General features: G+C 36.0%; 1 protein-coding gene and 1 long non-coding RNA gene across 2 annotated transcripts in view; both read right to left on the reverse strand.

The window, feature by feature from the left end:
• The window catches only part of Pxn (Peroxidasin), a 1,464,583-nt gene that overhangs the window by 556,626 nt on the left and 885,317 nt on the right, over nt 1–22,640 (reverse strand). The window lies entirely within an intron of this gene.
• On the reverse strand, nt 12,243–16,605 carry LOC137252297 (uncharacterized). Its single transcript, XR_010953504.1, has 3 exons — nt 16,063–16,605; nt 12,390–13,093; nt 12,243–12,321 (listed from the first exon to the last, which is right to left on the reverse strand). It is a non-coding gene; the product is annotated as an uncharacterized lncRNA (long non-coding RNA).

Below are 22,640 nucleotides of genomic sequence, written 5' to 3' on the forward strand. Positions count from 1 at the left end.
CTTTTTTCCAAGTACTGAGTAAAGTATCGATACTTTAACTCCATACTTTTCCCCGATACTTCACCAAGCGCTGATCAACATTTTTAAGATTAACAAAGTTCAGTCCATTAATACCAAAACATGAAAGCAAAAGCTCCCCGTTTAACTTAACAACAAAATTATAAAAATCTGCTAACTACGTAAAATTTCAATATATTTTAACTTGTCATGCAATAGTTCGTTTTACTGTGAAATTTGGGTGGATGGAGTTGTAATGGGGTTAATCGAGTATGCCGCCACCCTGCACTTACTGAGGGCACTCACAATGGACAAAAATGTTTACGAGTGGAAGTGTGGGTATAACCCAAACACGCACTCTTAACCTAACCTAACCTAACCTTTGGTGGATGGAGTTAGCAGCTTTTACAGGATCGCCGACGAAATTGAAAATGGCCGAAATTAGATTATATCCACGTCTATTTTCAAAAATGGGGAAAAGGAACAATGCTTTATCAAATACCGATGAAGTGATGAAACTTGGGGAGTGGATAAAAAAGTTGCGATGCACAATATAAATTTACTAGCAGACCCGTTAGACGTTGTTCTGCCCTAAATTTGGTCTATCTGCTTACATTTTAATAAGCTTTTTCCATCTATCTCTGCCCTCCCCCCTCTTCACTTTTTCTTAATCCTTTTATTCACTCCTCTCTCCGTCTTTTTCGCTTAATCTATCTCTATCTTCGTCTCACTCTATCTCTTTCTCAGTCTCCTTCTCCTTGCCTCTTTTCTCTTCTCTCGAGTTCTTCTCATTCTTGTTCATCCCTTATTGCCAGTACCAGATGGTGGTATGTATTTTGCTCCAGTCCCATGCCGAGTCCCAGTCCCACTCCGAGTCTCATGCCCAGTCCAAGTCCTAATCCCAGTCCTAGTCCCAGTCCGTCTCTGGTCACTTCCCGGAAAAAAGGATCGTAAATACTAATATAGGCAAATTTATATAACAAATTTCAGGCAAATCGAATAGGACATATGTAAGTAGGTATGTGGGTATTACTAATTCATGTCTTTATTTCGGCTTCGCATGCGTATTTATCAATTTTGCAAGGTTGATGCGACTAAATCGAATATCACAATGAAAATTATTTTACAGCTCTCAGCAATAGCTTTTATTTGATATCCATATTACACACACATTGTAAGGGTATCCGGGTCCACGTTTTGGCCTATATCTCGAGACCTTAGTCACCAATAGGTATGAAAACTACCCCGTACTAAAGCACTCATAAACAGCTTCAATTTGACACCCATATTGTAAAAGCACATCCTAGGTTACTCGGATCCACGTTTTGGCCTATATCTCGAGTCCTTGTCACCCATCGGTATACAAATTACTCTGAAAAGCGCACATCAACAGCTTCAATTTGATACACATAATATAAAAACACATCCTAGTGTTATCTTGGTCCACGTTTTGGCCTATATCTCGAGACCCTAGTAACTAAAAGGTATGAAAAGTACCCTGTACTAAATCACTCATCAACAGCTTCAATTTGATACCCATATTGTAAGAACACATCCAGGTGTTACTCTGATCCACGTTTTGGCCTATATCTCGAGACCTTAGTCACAAATAGATATGAAAATTACCCTGTACTAAAGCACTCATCAAGAGCTTTCATTTGTTATCCATATTGTATAAACACATTCAAGGGCTACCCGGGTCCACGTTTTCGCCTATATCTCAAGACCCTAGTCACCCAGGGGTACGAAAAATACCCCGTATCAAATTACTCATAAACAGTTTCTATTTGATACCCATATTGTATAAACTCACTCCAGGATTACCCAGGTCCACGTTTTGATCTCAAGACCCTAACCAGAACGGGATAAAAAGTATCCTATGTACGTCTTCTGGTAGCTTACTACCTCTCCACCAAATTTCAACCAAATCGGTTCATCCGTTCTTGAGTTATAAATAGTGTAACTAACACCACTTTCTTTTATATATATACATCACATTAGAAACTTCAAAAATAACAGTATTTCTCCACTATTTAATGGATGTTATTATGCATATAAACCTTCCTCTTCAATCACTCTATCTATTGAAAACCGCGTCAAAATCCGTTGCGTAATTTTAAATGTTTAAGCATTCAAAAGGACATGGGGACAGAAAAAGCGACTTTGTTTTATATTATGTAGTGATAACAATTTTGTTAAATTGGAGTGGGGCCGCAAAAGAAAACTTAAAAGTTTTACAAACCGTTAGTCGAATGCCTTTAATATCACTTTGTAACATGGCGGAAATATGGTCCTTGGTAATATATATAGATCCGATCAAAAGCAGATAAGGGCCACGCCTGCTTTAAAGAAAAGGGACTTACAGTTTTAATCTTAACAACATTTCCAATATATATATGGTACGTAAAAATACTACCAGTAGGGATAGACTTATCAAAAGATTTTGATACAGTCAACAACGGCACGTTACTGCAAGACTTGTAAAGGTTACTTCTTCCTCCTAGTCTCAAACGGTGTACAGCTATCTGTTTTGCCAGGCATCGGTGCAATTCAGGAACGTGACATCTAAACCCACAAGAACTAAACACGGGATACCACATGGTGTTCTATCCCCGCCACCAGAAGGAGTTGACATGGGTCCTACGCTGATAACTGCACTATAATGGCTACAGGTCCTGTCACACCCAACGATGAGCAATGTAATAACATAAACAACTACATATCTCCCTTATTTCTCCAGTTTTTTCGCCTCGTGCAACCTGACATTGTCACCAACCTATGATTTATAGGCGGCCTTTTTACAACATACCCAAACATATGTCGACCATATTGGACAACCACGTCGGTGCCATTACCCACACGATTACCAAAAATACTGGGTGTGACGATCAGGATCTACATTTTGGCGAGAAATTGTACCTAGATAGAATCCAAAGCCGTAACAAAATCCTCTAATATCTTGCCGGTAGCACTTGGGGTGAAGATAAATAGACGCTTGCATGCTATGCGTCTCCAATATGGTCGCTGAGCCTAAAGATTACTCACTAGGAGAAAACAGAGACCTGTCAAAACACCGCTCTGAGAACCGATACAGGCGGTATTCTTATGTCCCCAGAGCACCACCTACAAACTGAGGCGAGAGTATTCCCCATTAGGGCGATAAATTAAATGCTGAGCAAACAGTTGCTGCTGAAAACACAGAAACCTGGGCATCCCAACAGACATTTAATTAAAGGACCCCGCCCTCAATATCTTAAGGAGTCATCTCCGCAAGCACTACAAGGAAATACGGTACTGAGATCTCAGCCGTATGTAGGAGAACAACACAAAAAGGTCCTCAGTTATAACCACAAAAAGGCGGCGGACCTCCATGCCAGGAATTGCCCGGCGAACTCCGTTCTTAAAGTTAAATACGCAGAAGGGGAAAGCGATCTCCCTAGGGAGACGCGCGTCGATCTAGCTCAACTTTGATCTGGATACTGTAACAGGCTAAACTCTAGCCTATCCCGAATCAACCACATGACACCAACGCTTTTATTTAATTGTCTGATCAACGCCCTAGATTTATGAGGAGTGTGATGACCAGTACCTAGGACCAAGCTAATCATTTTCTAGCTTTTATTATTATTATTACTTAATGTAAGTATTGTTTTCAATAAAACCGTTTAACTTAAACACTTTTTTAATTATTTTATATTCAAGTTTTTAGTCTTAATTGCCTACTACTTCTCATTCTATTTAGTTCATTTAGTGACTCATTATTACAAGGACTCTTTACTGACAATTTGTTACAACCTAAGTTCTCGTACTCCAAAGTATTTTGGTGTCATTTCTACCGGACTGTATGTAATATTTGTTCCAAATATGAGCCAAATCGGACCACATATAGGAGTAATTTTAATATCTCGATCCTTGCCGCACCTAGCGGAATTTTTTTTCATAAAGCGATTTCTATTCCTGTATGTAATATATGTTCCAAATATGAACCAAATCGGACCACAAATACGATTTTTTTAACATCTCGATCCTTGCGCCACCTGGCGGCGATTTTTTTCATTTGTCGCTTTCTATTCATGTATGTAATATGTGTTCCAAATATGAGCCTAATCGGAGCACAAATACGATTTTTTGAATATCTCGACAACGGCGCCACCAAGCAGCGATCTTTTTCATAGGTCGCTTTCTATTCCTGGTTGTATTATGGTTCCTAATATGAGCCAAATCGGACCACAAATACGATGTTTTAAAATATTTCTATCCATACGCCACCTATCGTAGTTTTTTCTTATTAGGTATTGCATTGTGATCGGGTTCTGAACTATAATCCAAGTTTGAAGCTTGCAGCTTATCGGGAAGTTACTTAAATTTTATTTACAAAATTCCTCCGGCCGGCCTGTCAAGTCAAGCTAAACAAAACCGTTTAAAAACAGCTAGGTTTGTTGAACTGTTGAACGACAAGCAATAACCCATGCTGACATGGTTTAGTATACTTAGGGAAAATAGAAATTTGAATAGTGAATTGCACTTGTGTTCCGTAAAAACAATTTATTTTTAAACACAATTTCTTTTTTTGAATAAATATATTTAAATTTTATTCGTAAACTTAACACACTTTGATACAACTACTACCAAATATAGCATTTCTTTTTGTTTTTTTTTAATATTAATAGTTTCGCTGAAGTTTCCCCTGACTGATTGGTGTCCCGAACAAACGGATGCTTTTTTGCGATTTTTCACACACATATAAAAATATTTCAATAGCAGGTTTCTATTTTTATTTACACATGTACCGTTCAATCCTAATGCACTAAAAACTTTGTCTTAAAAACTTTGTCTTAGTTAAGACCTAAATATGAAAAAATGTGTACGATTTGTCCCGTACCAACCGTGGAATGCTCCAGTAGCAAATATTGTGAAGAGCGGGTGGAACATTATCAATATCGCTGGGCGCTTCAACGCTGCCTCCGTTCAAGAATCTGAGCATTTTCTGAACTTTGGTTACCAGATCGCTCTTTTCGGTCAGGCAGAAATTTGACCCGGATTTGAAACCTTCCGTCTTTCGCCGAATTTTCGGTAACATTTTAAATTTGTCCTATACTCTGTGCCGTATTTTTCGATCGGGTGACAGCCATGTAGCTTTATGGGTCCCCAAATGTTTAACCTTGAGCTGGATATATGAATTTTTCGGGAAACAGCGGAGTCGATCGTCCTCACTCTATTAATTAATATCTGAAATTGCTGTGTAAATGAACAATATATGTATGTACATTAGGGTGGGTGGATTTGTATGGACGAAAGTTAACCGATATCGCGCCATCGATTTTTCGATAGGATTTGGGCCCAGGAAAAAAAGTTCCACTACCCATACCCAAAAAAAATAATTTTCGAGCCTGAGAATTTTATTTTTTTTTTTTACTTTTTTTCGACTTGGATTTTTAAGGTTTATTTCACGACCTATTAAAAAGATTTTCATAGGATAACAGTTATAGACAACGTTTTTATCGGACATTTTTGGGTCGGAAAGGGTACACAGAGCGAAAATCACCTAATAAAATAGAACAAAAATAAGAAGATATCTCTATAGTTTTTCTTTAAGAAGAATCCCTACTTACTTTTAGTGGGATTGGCTTTTTAATAAAATCAAGAAGATATCCTCGAATATAAATGTGGATATCTCTTTGAATTAATAAAGAAGCCTCTTTTCTTATTTTTATTAGGTTATCACAATATCGAAGTTATTAAAAAGATAATCTTCTTATTTTCATTAGTTTTCTTATTGAGTTTATTAAAAAGGTCATCTCTTTATTTTTATTTGGTTATCTCATTGAATTAACTGAAAAGATAATCTCCTTACTACTGTAAGGTAATCTTCTTGAATATATTAAAACACGTCTTTGATTATAAGCAAATATTCTTTATTCGTAAAATATATATGTACATAAGTATTCAATCTTACACACATACATATAAGTTATCGGCTGAAAGATTTAATAGCCAAAAAAAAATGTTTTTATTGGTCAAAAGACCTTTATTGTGAGTCTAGATTTTAATGAATATCTTTACAATTTTTAAATCTTCCCTATTTATAACTTAAATTTACTTATGCTAGCATTATTTCTGTTTACCACTTTGGTAACTCGTGCCGGATGTTTGTTTGGCCTATTTAGCTATTGCTGACTTATGTTTGTATTTAGTCGGCGCATGGCGGATGTTGTTGCGTTATTTGCAATATCGGTAGTCAGCATTATTCCGCTGACTTTAGTTAACATTATTATTGAACTTTTATTGCACTATTTCCAATATCGATATTCAGCATTATTCCGCTGAATTTAGTTAACATTATTGTTGCTAACTCCTCCGCCCTTAAAAACGGACGTCCTCGGTCTTTACAACAAAATTTTGGTATGTTGCTTGATCTATTCGAGGGGACGGTTGTGGATGAGGCGGTTGGCTAATGGTTACCTTTTCAAGGGTTATGCTGTCTTCATTGGTTACATATTTGCCTGTTAATCCCGGAATTATCATTGCCTTGAGTGCCAATATTATTATCAGTGCCAGGGCTGTCACAGATATCCAAAGATTTGTTGATGAGGCTATTGCACTTTTAGTTTTTATGGTTTCAAAGTACTTTGTATTTTCTAGATGGAATTCCTTCATCATTTCCAAGCTTAGTATTTCTTCTTCGACTGATTGCATGGAGTTTAGTTGAAGTACAGCTGGAAGTGGTTTATTGCCAGAAACTTCGTTAAAAACAAATTATCTATTGTTACTGTGGAGTTGTGGTATTCGATTGCATATGATCCTGCGAGTTTAATTTCCTCTTCGTCGATAAGGATATTTTCATTAAATTGATTTACTAGAATTATACTCGGAAGAATTTCTTCGATGGTAAGGACATGTTGATTGTTCATCATAGCACAAGTTGATGGGTGGCTTTTGAGCAAATGTGATAAGCAGGATGAATTACTTATATCTATAATATTTCCCTTAGAGCAAATTTCGTTGTTGTTGGGTATGTGTGTTTTGTGGTTGGTTACAGAGATTTTGTGGCTGGTATCTATTATATGGATTCGGTTGGTTTGGGTATTGCTGGAAGCTATGGGGGTTAAAACTATGTTGGTGATAGTTTTGCGGGGTTTGTGGTACATGTTCCAATTCGGGATAGAATTTTGATTGAGGGAACGGTGGGTTTGCCGGTTGTGCATATCTTGGTTTGAAGGGTTGCTGTCTAGGATTTAAAGAACTGAAGCTTTGTTGGCGGGAGGTTGATGGTACGTTCGACATTTGGTTGTTGGCATGGTATGCTCTGAAATTTTGGTTTTCTAATTTAAGGCAAAGGTGTAGGGCTTCTGGCAAGCTCTTTTGTTCTTTAATACCTAGGAGTCTGGGAAGATCACCAGAAAGTCCTCTAACGAAGGTGTCGAGGGTCTTAGCACGGTAATTATCGGTTAATAAATGGACTGCTTCTTCGCCAAATTCCATGGAAACTATTTTGTTTAGTATAAGGGATAAATGGCTGTAAACATTTTGGTAGAATTTGTTAATCGTCATTCTTCCCTGTATAAGACAAGTCATCTGGTATTCCAGAGTGCCTATGTCTCGTTTGTCGGCGTAATGAGTGGTCAGACAGCGAGAGATTGCTGTCCAATCTAAAGGTGTATTGTAGGATTCTAAGGCTATGTCGGCCTTTCCGATTATTTTGTTTCTAATGACATTTAAAATGCCGAAATATTTTGGTGTGCCAGATGTACAACATCTGGAATTTTATCCATTTCAGACATGTTGTTTCTAAATTGCTCTTCGATTGCTTGGTCAGTTACTATGGGGGTGCTATTATTTCTAAGAGCATTCTAAACAAGGCTGGGACCGTTGGATTCTATGGTCTGATTGATCATAGCTCGAATGAGAGTGGCTAGTTCTGGGGAAATTTGGGGGTTTGAAGTGGGTGATGCTGCAGCTGCAGGGGGTGCTGTGGGAGCAGTTAGCAGTGGTGGTATAATAAGATTATTTGGGTTAGCCATTTTATGGTTTATTATTATTTAAAATTTTTTTGTATGCAAATATTTTTTTCCAAACTTAGAGGATAGTTTCTGATTGACTTCGCTAAATTACTTTATACTTAATTTCTTGAAATTTCTTAAATACATATGATTTAATATTTTTCTTACAATAGTAGTTTCAGCTGCATCGTTATGCTGGTGAGTGTGCTGTATCCCGTTTCCTTTGTACTAGGGGGCATGGTCTCACTCCTTGCTGCTCCGGGTTGTTGTCCTTGGCTGGTGTCGTGATGCCGTTGGAGCGTCGAGGAAGTTCCACGTTCCTCTTCACGCCTCTTTCGCTTTTTATATTTTTTTTCACCTTCGAAAGCTTGTATTTTAATGTAGCACTATTAGCGTATTGGGGCACTTTGTGTGGCCTTTTGTCATGTGGCACTTTTCAAAAGTTTGTTTTGTTGTGGCACTATTAACGTGTTGCGGCTCATTTTGTGGCACTTTTTTTATGTGGCACTTTTCAAAGGTTTGTTTTTGTATGGCACTTTTCAAAGTCTCTTTTTCCTCTTTTTTGTGTGGAACTTTTTTATTTTAATTTTGAGTGGCACTACTTATTGAAAAGGACGACTTCGCGGGCACCGCCAAGGTTATTTGTCTCGGGTGCCAGTTATCGGCTGAAAGATTTAATAGCCAAAAAAAAATGTTTTTTTTGGTCAAAAGACCTTTATTGTGAGTCTAGATGTTAATGACTAACTTTACAATTTTTAAATCTTTCCTATTTAAAACTTAAATTTACTTATGCTAGCATTATTTCTGTTTACCACATTGGTAACTCGTGCCGGATGTTTGTTTGGCCTATTTAGCTATTGCTGACCTATGTTTGTATTTAGTCGGCGCATGGCGGATGTTGTTGCGTTATTTGCCATATCGGTAGTCAGCATTATTTCGCTAACTTTAGTTAACATTATTCTTGAACTTTTATTGCACTATTTGCAATATCGATAGTCAGCATTATTCCGCTGACTTTAGTTAACATTATTGTTGCTAACTTATATATTATATACATATGTATATGTAAGTACAAAGGTAGTGTTAAAAAATAAACTTAAATAAATCCCAGCAAAAACTGCCTAACGCATTCACGTATACAAATGCAAAGTCTTCAGCTGCCATCTCTTGTACAACAAAAACAAGTTTGTTCTGGCTATGGCGGAACTATACAAGGTGGTAGGACGGCGACAGCAGATTGTTCTTTTTTAATATGATTTGATACATCAACTTACTGCGCATTACGATTTTGACATTCGTCCATCGATTTACAAAAACAAAGTACGTGGAACTTTTATTTATGTTTGTAGCTGTGACACCATGCTACCACCTTGTTTGGTTCCGCCATGGTTCTGGCTGAATATCAGAGAAGGAAGGGGAGATATCATTTTTGCATCATTGTCTACTGTATTCATTCCCACGCATTTGTTTTGGCTTCTTGACAGATTTCAGGTGTCATTGCACATCAAAAAAAAATGATAAATTAACAAATATATTAAAAGTCATCAATTTAAATAATAGTTTAATGTAAATTTTGTTGTATATAAAAAAATTGAAGGCCGATATGCCCTGGCCGCAGCCGCTAAAAATGTTATTATTTGAGATTTGAGGTAAGTGGTGAACTGCAATTTATATAATTAAACTGAAACTGATTTTGCGTTTACTTTAGATTGGGTGAACAAGCATTGATGCTGCGTTGTGATAAGCAGGAAGTTACCGCACTATGAGCTTCGCCCAATCGCATACACATTGCCGTAGGCTACATTGACGGAGTTGGTGAGCTTTTTGACATGCGTGCTCCCGAACAATCTGTATGCACATTGGCCTTGCATAAGAATGCGGTGTGTGTACTACGTTTCGATGAAATGGGGCATACGATTAGTGAGCGGCAACCTTGATACCGAATTAATTGTGGTGGATATTGTCAATGTCTCACTGGTCATACTGCGCCCATAACAGACGCACACTTCTTACAAAATTTTGCTGCAGAACAAAACGTCATTGTTAGCTGTTCAAAGGACACTCAGATAAAATTTTGGAATTTAGAAATGAAATTCTGCCTTAAAACAATTATAGACAACCAGACAGAAGTTCGGGCATTATCATTGGTGGGTGAATTTATGATTACCAGTTGTGGAGAGAGTGCAATGAATGTCTATCGACCACATTTGTACCAGGCGATCGCTATGCGCTTTTGGGCATGAAAGCGAATAATGGTCAATTGCAGTACTCCCCCGATTTTTTGAAGCCTTTACCTTACACTATTTATTATTAATTAATTACTTGTTTAACTTTATTATTTTAGTACTAGAACTACCTGTAATACTTTTAGTAGCTTTAATAATACATTTGTTTATAGAATGAATTAATTTATAACCCATTTTATTAGTGATAACTGTTTACTAACTAAATAATTAATTTCTTCATAATTAATAGATATTTATCAACTTTAATAATTTATTTATTAACTTTTAAATATTAAACTTAAACGTTGGGTCTACTCGATGGGCGTAAACTATAGTTCATGTAATAAAATGGAAAGGAGTACTGCCCAAAGCAATAATGTGCGCGCACTTCCTTTGTAACTACAGCGAGCAGGGAACCTTCATTTTGTTGTTGTTCTGCTATGCAAGCAGAAGCGACTAAAATTGATTGCGGTGCTTTTGTTATTGTAGCTTACCGTTGTCCAATGAAATAAAAAGAATACAGTACTTGCTGTACAATAATTTGTATTTATTGATCTTTGGATAATTGCTAGTGCTTGGAGTGTTGCCCAAAATAATATTGTGCGCACATGTACGAACAGTTCGTAAGCTCAAAACCAAGTGAAGTGAATTATTTCGATCATCAAATAAATATCTATACATCCAAATATAACGAGGGTTACTAGTTTGTGTTTGCAAGTATGCATTGAATGTGATTATATACATATTTTACGTAAACCCTACAGGGTTGTATTTAGCCTTAGAACATAGATTAATCTATTACAATTACTGTGGTAACATATAATAATACAAGCCAAACAAATAATGATGATTTTAATTACGTACGGACATACATAAATATATTATTGCTTCAAAACTTAATTAATTTTACCATAATATGAAATTTTGTTAATTTTATAATTCATTTTAATAACAATTTTATGAGAAAATCTAAGTGTCATTTTTTTCGTTATAAATGCGTTAGGTTTATGGGATAATTACAACAGCTAGATAATATGTTATATATGCCATAAAGCTAACGCTTAGCTTTATGACATTCGTTGCTGTATAAATCATGTTATATGGCATATGAATTGTATATTGAAAACAGAGAAATACATGAAAGCTTAATAGTAAAATTTAGTGAACATAAAAGAGAAGGCTGCTCACATGTATAGAAAAATATACGTGAGGATTTGTCACTCTGTCTTAACAAATTGATGTAATTTTTTGAATTTCTCACGCATATTTTTTGTAGCACTACGGATAGTTTAATGCATTATATAATAAGTAGCGTTCTAACTGGGATGTATTCGAATTCTTTTTATACATTCAAATTTTTATCAACATATTTAATTTTAGTCAGAAATAAGTGTACAATGTGAATACAGATAATCAGTATATTTTTAGCGCAAGGCGAAATTGCTTGTAGATCTTGGGTATTAGAATTTTCCGATAAATTACAGTTGCTTTTATCTGAATTGACCTATCGATAAAACAACTTTCCCGTTGAAATTTTCTTTCCGTCCTTTTAGCTAGAAAGTATGTTTCCTAGATAAAAAATAAATAAACTGAAGGAGTTTGTTGGTATGGGTATGGTCCCGAAGTTAGAAAACTTTTGTTTAGTATATTTGCAATTTTTTATGTGATACATTTATTTCGTCAATTTTTTATAAAAATATGCAGTTTTGTAGCTCGTTGAATTTAAGTGTAACCCTTCACAAAGAATTTAATTTTCACTCTTTTTGGTTTATTCTAGAAAATCAACTATACTTAAAAAAAAAAAGAAATAAATGTGTGTAAATTACTGCAAATATACTAAAAAAGTGTGCTAACTGCATGTAGATTAGGGTGGTTACAATAATCCGACTACAAGTGTTACAGCTTCTCACGTCACGAAAAGTAACAATTCGAAAGCTCAATCGGAACCTGCTTTCACAAGCTAAAGTTTTAAAACAGAAGCGGATTTCTGAACATTTTTCGAATTTTTTCACAATTGTGTTTTTACACTGGATGACTAATTCTAAAAGTAAACACTTACAAATTTCGCGAAAAAATCTGTCCTATTTACTGAAACCATCCTAATATAAAAATATATATATTTAAAAGAAATCAAACAATGTTACTTGGCATATTTGTTACAACTTACCGGTCTTTCTTTGGGGAATAATCGCATATAGATGTAGCCCACCTCCGCATTTCTCCATACGTAAATTGTTTTTGGCTTCCAATATATTTTTCAATAATGCATTGGCACAATGTGTGTTGGTTTTTGGCATCTAGAAACCCTTTTTCGTCTAATCAGCCTTCTTAATATCGCATATAAGGTCCTTTCAAGTGTATTGTGCGAAAGATCGAAGCCCACCGTGAAGCGGCTGATTGGACCTAATCTAGTGCGGCTTCAGACCTGGTAAATCTACCATCGACCAGATTTTCACAATGCGCCAAATTTTCGAAAAAACCCGTGAAAGGGTAATCGACACACACCACCTCTTCTTCGATTTTAAAGCCGCCTTCGACAGCACGAAAAGGAGCTGCCTATATGCCGCTAAGTCTGAATTTAGTTTCCCCGCAAAACTTATACGGCTGTGCAAAATGATGTTGAGCAAGACCATCAGCTCAGTCAGAATTGGAAAGGACCTCTCCGAGCCGTTCGAAACTAAACGAGGTTTCAGAGAGGGTGACCCCCTATCGTGCGATTTCTTTAATTTGGTGCGGGAGAAAATTATACTAGCTGCAGAACTTAACCGCACTGGAACAATATTCTATAAAAGCGCGCAATTACTGGCATATGCTGATGACATTGATATCATTGGCCTAAACACCCGCGCTGTTAGTTCTGCTTACTCCAAACTGGAAAAAAGAAGCGGTAAAGATGGGTTTGATGGTGAATGAGAACAAAACGAAGTACCTGCTGTCATCGAGCAAAGAGTCAGGGCATACGCGGCTTGGCAACCACGCTACTGTTGGTAGCCATAATTTCGAAATAGTAACAGACTTCGTTTATTTGGGAACCAGCCTCAACATTAGCAACAACATCAGCACTGAAATCCAGCGAAGAATCAATCTTGCCAATAAATGCTACTTTGGACTAGGTAGGCAATTGAAAAGTAAAGTCCTCTCTCGGCGAACGAAAATCATTCTCTACAAGTCACTTATCCTACCCGTCCTGCTATATGGGGCAGAAGCATGGACCATGACAAAAGCAGATGAAGCGGCTTTGGGAGTGTTCGAGAGAAAAGTTCTTCGAAAGATTTATGGTCCCTCTACGCGTTGGCGGTGGCGAGTACCGAAGAAGATTTAATGATGAGCTGTACGAGCTATACGCAGACATCCACATAGTCCAGCGAATTAAAATGCAGCGGCTGCGCTGGCTAGGCCATGTTATGCGATGGAATGATGATGCTTCGGCCAAGAAAGTATTTCTATCGGAACCCGCCTATGGAAGCAGAGGTAGAGGGCGGCCCCCACTCCGTTGGAAGGGCCAGGTGGGGAAACGATATAACTCCCTTGGTGTGACCAATTGGCGCCGGTTGGCGGAGCGACTGGCACGCCTTGTTGGACGGCCATAACCGTTTAGACGGTTAAGCGCCAATCAAGTAAGTAAGAAACCATTTTTCTTTTTGACACTGGAATATAAACTGGCCTTTTACGGTACAACCCAGACCGGATAGTTGTAGGGTGACCTTGATTTTCGTATAATTCCGTCTTCTAGCAATTTATTTACCTGGTTTTTAACTTCTTGCTTAAGACTATTAGGGTATGGGTAGGATTTTGAATATATCGGTGTGTCTGAATTTGTCCGAATTTCTGCTACTACTCTTGTCGTGTACGTCAGTTTTTCGTTGGGTTCTGAAAATAAGCTGCGGTGTTTTTATACTAGCTGTCCTATTTCATGTTTATCTACTGTTGTCATGTGTTCGTCTCGAATGTGTATCGTGTTAACGTTCTGTATACTGTACTTTCTAAGGTAGATTTTTTTTGTGTTTGCTATAACCATAAAATTGTCCTTGGTATGTATAACTGCTGAAAGTTCTTTTAGGCTGTCATTTCCTAATATAGCATGGAAGGTTCTGAGTGTAGGTAGTAGGAAGAACTTTAGTCTGCAATCTTCTAAGTTAAACAGATTCAATAATGTATGATGAGTAATCTTTATTTTCCCTCCAACTGAGTTGGCGAAAAACGGGTTATCGTTTTCTATTGATTTCCTAACTAGGCTGGATTGGATGTAATTTTTGTTGGATCCTGTATCTACCAGGATATTTAGTATTTCACCGCTCTTCGTTTTGCATCTAAAATAAGGTAACGAAGAGCTATTCAGTCTAAAAAATGTACGTCCGTCAGGTCGTACGGTTCTTCGTTCTACATTGTCGTAAGCTGTGTCCTGGCTGTTGTTGTATAGGTCGTAATATTGGTCTGTGTAGTGTTGGTCGTTTGTGACTCCGTCAGAGTTTATATGAAAGTTCCTTTGGACTTTCGGTGGGAATGGTTTATCAAGATGTGTTTGGTGGTCGTTTACCAGTTTCTTGGGGTTTAGGACGGTTCACGTAGTTTACTGCTGTCGTCCTGATGCTTTCGTTTACCTCCATAGGGTTGTGGCGGTTTAGGTGGTCTTGGTTTAGGTGGTCTTGGAGGGGTGGGGGGGGGGGGGTGGTTTTGTTGTTGGGTATGTGTGTTTTGTGGTTGGTTACAGAGATTTTGTGGCTGGTATCTATTATATGGATTCGGTTGGTTTGGGTATTGCTGGAAGCTATGGGGGTTAAAACTATGTTGGTGATAGTTTTGCGGGGTTTGTGGTACATGTTCCAATTCGGGATAGAATTTTGATTGAGGGAACGGTGGGTTTGCCGGTTGTGCATATCTTGGTTTGAAGGGTTGCTGTCTAGGATTTAAAGAACTGAAGCTTTGTTGGCGGGAGGTTGATGGTACGTTCGACATTTGGTTGTTGGCATGGTATGCTCTGAAATTTTGGTTTTCTAATTTAAGGCAAAGGTGTAGGGCTTCTGGCAAGCTCTTTTGTTCTTTAATACCTAGGAGTCTGGGAAGATCGCCAGAAAGTCCTCTAACGAAGGTGTCGAGGGTCTTAGCACGGTAATAATCGGTTAATAAATGGACTGCTTCTTCGCCAATTTCCATCGAAACTATTTTGTTTAGTATAAGGGATAAATGGCTGTAAACATTTTGGTAGAATTGGTTAATCGTCATTCTTCCCTGTATAAGACAAGTCATCTGGTATTCCAGAGTGCCTATGTCTCGTTTGTCGGCGTAATGAGTGGTCAGACAGCGAGAGATTGCTGTCCAATCTAAAGGTGTATTGTAGGATTCTAAGGCTATGTCGGCCTTTCCGATTATTTTGTTTCAAATGACATTTAAAATGCCGAAATATTTTGGTGTGCCAGATGTACAACATCTGGAATTTTATCCATTTCAGACATGTTGTTTCTAAATTGCTCTTCGATTGCTTGGTCAGTTACTATGGGGGTGCTATTATTTCTAAGAGCATTCTGAACAAGGCTGGGACCGTTGGATTCTATGGTCTGATTGATCATAGCTCGAATGAGAGTGGCTAGTTCTGGGGAAATTTGGGGGTTTGAAGTGGGTGATGCTGCAGCTGCAGGAGGTGCTGTGGGAGCAGTTAGCAGTGGTGGTATAATAAGATTATTTGGGTTAGCCATTTTATGGTTTATTATTATTTAAAATTTTTTTGTATGCAAATATTTTTTTCCAAACTTAGAGGATAGTTTCTGATTGACTTCGCTAAATTACTTTATACTTAATTTCTTGAAATTTCTTAAATACATATGATTTAATATTTTTCTTACAATAGTAGTTTCAGCTGCATCGGTATACTGGTGAGTGTGCTGTATCCCGTTTCCTTTGTACTAGGGGGCATGGTCTCACTCCTTGCTGCTCCGGGTTGTTGTCCTTGGCTGGTGTCGTGATGCCGTTGGAGCGTCGAGGAAGTTCCACGTTCCTCTTCACGCCTCTTTCGCTTTTTATATTTTTTTTCACCTTCGAAAGCTTGTATTTTAATGTAGCACTATTAGCGTATTGGGGCACTTTGTGTGGCCTTTTGTCATGTGGCACTTTTCAAAAGTTTGTTTTGTTGTGGCACTATTAACGTGTTACGGCTCTTTTTGTGGCACTTTTTTATGTGGCACTTTTCAAAGGTTTGTTTTTGAATGGCACTTTTCAAAGTCTCTTTTTCCTCTTTTTTGTGTGGAACTTTTTTATTTTAATTTTGAGTGGCACTACTTATTGAAAAGGACGACTTCGCGGGCACCGCCAAGGTTATTTGTCTCGGGTGCCAGTTATCGGCTGAAAGATTTAATAGCCAAAAAAAAATGTTTTTATTGGTCAAAAGACCTTTGTTGTGAGTCTCGATGTTAATGACTAACTTTACAATTTTTAAATCTTTCCTATTTAAAACTTAAATTTACTTATGCTAGCATTATTTCTGTTTACCACTTTGGTAACTCGTGCCGGATGTTTGTTTGGCCTATTTAGCTATTGCTGACCTATGTTTGTATTTAGTCGGCGCATGGCGGATGTTGTTGCGTTATTTGCCATATCGGTAGTCAGCATTATTTCGCTAACTTTAGTTAACATTATTCTTGAACTTTTATTGCACTATTTGCAATATCGATAGTCAGCATTATTCCGCTGACTTTAGTTAACATTATTGTTGCTAACTTATATATTATATACATATGTATATGTAAGTACAAAGGTAGTGTTAAACAAGTAAGAACGGGACTGTCTTCGGCTGTGCCGAAGACTTCATACCTTTCATGAATGGGGCTGAACAATAATCTTATCCCGTTCGTAATCTCCGAATAATCGGATGTATAAGATAAGAAATATATAGTGAACAGATCTACATACCTTAACGATTTTTAAGATAAATATAAAATAAAAAACGGGTAGGTACTTTGTGTGAGGATGCAACGTTTCAGGTTTTTTGTAGTCTGCGTGTAAAAACTATGACTACGAATCACGTATTTCAAAAATATATGACGAAAACGTAACTATTTGATGAAATTTGATGAATTTTGAAGATTCTAGCCGTAAAAAAGGGGTCAAAATGACAGTTTATATGAAGTATATAATATATATACGACCGATCTCTATGATTTTTTCAGACAACAATATATGCTATATACGTAAGCATTTTGTGAAATTTGAAGCTTCTAACTGTTAAAATGGGGCAGAAATTGCGCAAAGTTTCTTATCTGAACAATCGGTTGTATGAGATATATACTATGTGTACCACCGATCTCAATGATTTTTTCAGACATCAATATATGCTATACACGTAAGCAGTTGGTGAAATTTGAAGCTTCTAGCTGTTAAAATGGGGCCGAAATCGTAAAAAAAATATATATATACTATATATATACTATATATACCATCATATATATATTATATATATCACCGATCTCTATGATTTTTTGACACAACAATACATACTATATACGTAAGCAATCGGTGAAATTTGAAGCTTATAACTGTTAAAATGGGGAAGAAATTGCGCAAAGTTTCTTATCTGAACAATCGGTTGTATGGGATATATACTATATATACCACCGGTATCTATGATTTTCTCAGACAACAATATATGCTATACACGTAAGCATTTGGTGAAATTTGAACATATCTAAACGATTTTTAAGATAAATATAAAATAAAAAATAGGTAGGTAATCTGTGTGAGGATGCAAAGCTTCACGTTTTTTGTGGTCTGCATGTAAAAACTATGGCTACGAATCACGTATTTCAAAAATATATGACGTAAACGTAACTATTTGATGAAATTTGATGAATCTTGAAGCTTCTAGCCGTAAAAAAGGGGTCAATATGACAGTTTATATGAAGCATATAATATATATACCACCGATCTCTATGATTTTTTCAGACAACAATATATGCTATATACGAAAGCATTTTGTGAAATTTGAAGCTTCTAACTGTTAAAACGGGGCAGAAATTGCGCAAAGTTTCTTATCTGAACAATCGGTTGTATGAGATATATACTATGTATATCACCGATCTCAATGATTTTTTCAGACATCAATATATGCTATACACGTAAGCAGTTGGTGAAATTTGAAGCTTCTAGCTGTTAAAATGGGGTAGAAATTGCGAAAAGTTTCTTATCTGAACAATCGGTTGTATGAGATATATACTATATATAGAACCGATCTCTATGATTTTTTCAGACAACAATATATGCTATATACGTAAGCAATCAGTGAAATTTGAAGCTTATAGCTGTTAAAATGGGGGTAGAAATTGCGAAAAGTTTCTTATCTGAACAATCGGTTGTATGAGATATATACTATATATACAACCGATCTCTATGATTTTTTCAGACAACAATATATACTATATACGTAAGCAATCGGTGAAATTTGAAGCTTATAGCTGTTAAAATGGGGTAGAAATTGCGAAAAGTTTCTTATCTGAACAATCGGTTGTATGAGATATATACTATATATACAACCGATCTCTATGATTTTTTCAGACAACAATATATGCTATATAAGTAAATATTCGGTGAAATTTGAAGCTTCTAGCTATTAAAATGGGGATAAAATTTGCGAAAATATATATATATATACTATATATATACTATATATACCACCATATATATACTATATATACCACCGATCTTTATGATTTTTCAGACAACAATATATGCTATATATACGTAAGCACTCGCTGAAATTTGAAGCCTCTAGCTCTTAAAATAGGGCAGTAATTACGAAAAGTTCCTTATCTGAACAATCGGTTGTGGGGGATATATACTATATATACGACCGATCTCATAAATTTTTTCAGGCAACAATATGTTCAATATACGAAAGTATATGGTGAAGTTTGAAGCTTCATACTGTTAAATATTACAAAAATCCTCTTTTTCTGAAAAATCGGTCGTATGGAGGATATATGCTATAGTGGTCCGATCCGGTCGGTTCCAACAAATGTCTAATCGGACACCCAAATACACCTGCTCACCAAATTTTATCAAGATATCTCAAAAATTGAGGGACTAGTTTGCATACAAACAGACAGACGGACAGACGGACAGACGGACATGGCTAAAACAACTCAGCTCTTCAACCTGATTATTTCGGTATACTTAATGGTGGGTCTATCTATTTTCCTTTAAGGACTTACAATTTTCGGTTTCGTGACGAAATTAATATACCATTTCATTTTCATGAAAGGTATAAAAATAAACTTAAATAAATCCCAGCAAAAACTGGCTAACGCATTCACGTATACAAATGCAAAGTCTTCAGCTGCCATCTCTTGTACAACAAAAAAAAGTTTGTTCTGGCTATGGCGGAACTATACAAGGTAGTAGGACGGCGACAGCAGATTGTTCTTTTTTAATATGATTTGATACATCAACTTACTGCGCATTACTATTTTGACATTCGTCCATCGATTTACAAAAACAAAGTACGTGGAACTTTTATTTATGTTTGTAGCTGTGACACCATGCTACCACCTTGTTTGGTTCCGCCATGGTTCTGGCTGAATATTAGAGAAGGAAGGGGAGATATCATTTTTGCATTATTGTCTACTGTATTCATTCCCACGCATTTGTTTTGGCTTCTTGACAGATTTCAGGTGTCATTGCACATCAAAAAAAAAAAAAAGATAAATTAACAAATATATTAAAAGTCATCAATTTAAATAATAGTTTAATGTAAATTTTGTTGTATATAAAAAAATTGAAGGCCGATATGCCCTGGCCGCAGCTGCTAAAAATGTTATTATTTGAGATTTGAGGTAAGTGGTGAACTGCAATTTATATAATTAAACTGAAACTGATTTTGCGTTTACTTTAGATTGGGTGAACAAGCATTGATGCTGCGTTGTGATAAGCAGGAAGTTACCGCACTATGAGCTTCGCCCAATCGCATACACATTGCCGTAGGCTACATTGACGGAGTTGGTGAGCTTTTTGACATGCGTGCTCCCGAACAATATGTATGCACATTGGCCTTGCATAAGAATGCGGTGTGTGTACTACGTTTCGATGAAATGGGGCATACGATTAGTGAGCGACAACCTTGATACCGAATTAATTGTGGTGGATATTGTCAATGTCTCACTGGTCATACTGCGCCCATAACAGACGCACACTTCTTACAAAATTTTGCTGCAGAACAAAACGTCATTGTTAGCTGTTCAAAGGACACTCAGATAAAATTTTGGAATTTAGAAATGAAATTCTGCCTTAAAACTATTATAGACAACCAGACAGAAGTTCGGGCATTATCATTGGTGGGTGAATTTATGATTACCAGTTGTGGAGAGAGTGCAATGAATGTCTATCGACCACATTTGTACCAGGCGATCGCTATGCGCTTTTGGGCATGAAAGCGAATAATGGTCAATTGCAGTACTCCCCCGATTTTTTGAAGCCTTTACCTTACACTATTTATTATTAATTAATTACTTGTTTAACTTTATTATTTTAGTACTAGAACTACCTGTAATACTTTTAGTAGCTTTAATAATACATTTGTTTATAGAATGAATTAATTTATAACCCATTTTATTAGTGATAACTGTTTACTAACTAAATAATTAATTTCTTCATAATTAATAGATATTTATCAACTTTAATAATTTATTTATTAACTTTTAAATATTAAACTTAAACGTTGGGTCTACTCGATGGGCGTAAACTATAGTTCATGTAATAAAAAGGAAAGGAGTACTGCCCGAAGCAATAATGTGCGCGCACTTCCTTTGTAACTACAGCGAGCAGGGAACCTTCATTTTGTTGTTGTTCTGCTATGCAAGCAGAAGCGACTAAAATTGATTGCGGTGCTTTTGTTATTGTAGCTTACCGTTGTCCAATGAAATAAAAAGAATACAGTACTTGCTGTACAATAATTTGTATTTATTGATCTTTGGATAATTGCTAGTGCTTGGAGTGTTGCCCAAAATAATATTGTGCGCACATGTACGAACAGTTCGTAAGCTCAAAACCAAGTGAAGGGAATTATTTCGATCATCAAATAAATATCTATACATCCAAATATAACGAGGGTTACTAGTTTGTGTTTGCAAGTATGCATTGAATGTGATTATATACATATTTTACGTAAACCCTACAGGGTTGTATTTAGCCTTAGAACATAGATTAATCTATTACAATTACTGTGGTAACATATAATAATACAAGCCAAACAAATAATGATGATTTTAATTACGTACGGACATACATAAATATATGATTGCTTCAAAACTTAATTAATTTTACCATAATATGAAATTTTGTTAATTTTATAATTCATTTTAATAACAATTTTATGAGAAAATCTAAGTGTCATTTTTTTCGTTATAAATGCGTTAGGTTTATGGGATAATTACAACAGCTAGATAATATGTTATATATGCCATAAAGCTAACGCTTAGCTTTATGACATTCGTTGCTGTATAAATCATGTTATATGGCATATGAATTGTATATTGAAAACAGAGAAATACATGAAAGCTTAATAGTAAAATTTAGTGAACATAAAAGAGAAGGCTGCTCACATGTATAGAAAAATATACGTGAGGATTTGTCACTCTGTCTTAACAAATTGATGTAATTTTTTGAATTTCTCACGCATATTTTTTGTAGCACTACGGATAGTTTAATGCATTATATAATAAGTAGCGTTGTAACTGGGATGTATTCGAATTCTTTTTATACATTCAAATTTTTATCAACATATTTAATTTTAGTCAGAAATAAGTGTACAATGTGAATACAGATAATCAGTATATTTTTAGCGCAAGGCGAAATTGCTTGTAGATCTTGGGTATTAGAATTTTCCGAAAAATTACAGTTGCTTTTATCTGAATTGACCTATGGATAAAACAACTTTCCCGTTGAAATTTTCTTTCCGTCCTTTTAGCTAGAAAGTATGTTTCCTAGATAAAAAATAAATAAACTGAAGGAGTTTGTTGGTATGGGTATGGTCCCGAAGTTAGAAAACTTTTGTTTAGTATATTTGCAATTTTTTATGTGATACATTTATTTCGTCAATTTTTTATAAAAATATGCAGTTTTGTAGCTCGTTGAATTTAAGTGTAACCCTTCACAAAGAATTTAATTTTCACTCTTTTTGGTTTATTCTAGAAAATCAACTATACTTAAAAAAAAAAAAAATAAATGTGTGTAAATTACTGCAAAATATACTAAAAAAGTGTGCTAACTGCATGTAGATTAGCGTGGTTACAATAATCCGACTACAAGTGTTACAGCTTCTCACGTCACGAAAAGTAACAATTCGAAAGCTCAATCGGAACCTGCTTTCACAAGCTAAAGTTTTGAAACAGAAGCGGATTTCTGAACATTTTTCGAATTTTTTCACAATTGTGTTTTT

This window comes from Eurosta solidaginis, chromosome 5, assembly GCF_040869045.1.
Source record: "Eurosta solidaginis isolate ZX-2024a chromosome 5, ASM4086904v1, whole genome shotgun sequence".
Taxonomy (NCBI): Eukaryota; Metazoa; Arthropoda; class Insecta; order Diptera; family Tephritidae; genus Eurosta; species Eurosta solidaginis.